We start from the raw sequence: 1,894 nt of genomic DNA, 5'->3' as shown, positions 1-1,894 counted from the left end.
GAGACCTTCTACTGTCTTTGGGGTCGTATAGGAATGTTCGAGTGACTGATGTTGCCAGGAATGGCACGCTCCTACTAAATCGAGCAGTTTCTAAATACTTCTGTCAACTATTTATGGCCAAAAGGTGCATATATCTTTTATCTTCAGCTGCCTCCTGGTTTGGGAGTGTCAAGCACCCATTCAGCTATGCTAGGAAGGGACCCATACAACTGCCAGGCTCTGACTGCAGCTCCTAGAACAGCAATTTGTGCAGCTGTGTGAGTGGAGGGAGACTGGTAACTGAAGACAATGTGACACTGGTAACCATAGGGCACCGTTTCCAGCTCTATCTGGAGCAGGTGCCTCTGGAACAGCAGAGGCCTTGACCCAGGCAGAGGTCTGGAGGGAGGATGTGGCCATCCACACCCTAGCTTACAGGCTGACATGGTGGGAAACTGTCCTCACTTGTAGGAGCCATGCGCTGACTGAGGAGTCAGATCACCGCATTAAGGAGATGTAGGACAAAGAATATCTGGTAAGATGACAGAGGCCCAGCAGAGATGAGAGGGTGAACCCAAACTGCACAGAAGGTGGGGAAGCCCTACTAAAGTTTGACTGATTGGAAGTGGAAAAGGTTAAAAAAGATTGGAAAAATCATACAGTCTGGAGAAGTGGGCCAGCAGGAAATCATCAAAGACAAATGCCAAATCCTTCAGCTGGGAAGAAACCCTTGATACAAGCTGGGCCTACTGGGATATTGGCAGGGAGCAGCTCTGTGGAAAAGTTCTTGGGGCTTTGATAGACATAATGAATAGAAGCCAGCAGTATGTCCTCGCAACAAAGGCTGACAGCTTCCTGAGGTGTATTGACAGAAGCAATTATTCACTTTTACTTGGCAGTTTTTAGACAGCATCTGGAATACTGTAATACATCCAGTTTCCCCAGACACACCCCACCCAATACAAGAAAGACATCAATAAGTTGGAGTGACTTCAGCAGAGGGCCACCAAGATGATGAGGGGCTGGAGCATTTGCCTTGAGAAAAGGCTAAAGTAGTCCTTGTTTGGCCTGGAGGAGAGATGGCTTTGGGGAAGCCCAGATAGCAGTCTGGAAGAAGTTAGGAGGAGGTAACTGAGCAAATGGAGCCAGTATCTTCATAGTGGTGCACAGCAGAAGATCAAGAGAAAATGGATATAAACTGAAACAAGAGGTTCAGTCAGAATATATTAAGAACTTTTTCCCTCGTATGGATGGTCCAGCAATAGAACAAGTTGCCCAGGGAGTTTGGACAATCTCCGTTCTTGGGGACTTTTAAGACCTAACTGGGAAAATCCCTAGGCAATCTGGTCTGAGGTTAGAACTGTCCCTGCTTTGAGACTCCTTCCAACCTGAGTTGTTCTATGATTGCCGAACAGAGCCAGATCATTTTCTTGGAAGAAAAGCAAGACAATACTACTGTAGGCTGGACTTGTAAAGTGTAACCCCACAGGAATATCCAACATCAAGTCAAAAGTGACAGCTTCAAACTAAGACAAAAGCGAAGTGAAGCAGGAAACAACTCTTGTTCTCAAGAAACAACAAACCCTGCATATAGTATCAAAGCACGTATAGCCCCAAGCTGTGTCCTGCTTTCAGACCGAGGTTTTATTTTGGAAAAGTCTAGACTGCAGCTGGGAAAAAATAAGAATAGAAATGCTCTAAACATGAAGACAGCATTTGCATAACCGGAGAACTGAATGCACTAGCCACCAATGTCATTTCTTCTGCAGCTGACAAGACTTATTGCAGCAATAGTTACCTCCTGAGATTGGAACAACCCTTTGAGGGTAACCACAGTATATGAGGATAACCACAATAACCACCAGATAACCACAATATATGAAATTAAAAAAAAAAAAAAAAAAAAAAAAAAGTA

Source organism: Athene cunicularia, assembly GCF_003259725.1.
Source record: "Athene cunicularia isolate RWA chromosome 2 unlocalized genomic scaffold, athCun1 chr2_part1, whole genome shotgun sequence".
Classification (NCBI taxonomy): domain Eukaryota; kingdom Metazoa; phylum Chordata; class Aves; order Strigiformes; family Strigidae; genus Athene; species Athene cunicularia.
This window is presented reverse-complemented; position numbering follows the sequence as displayed.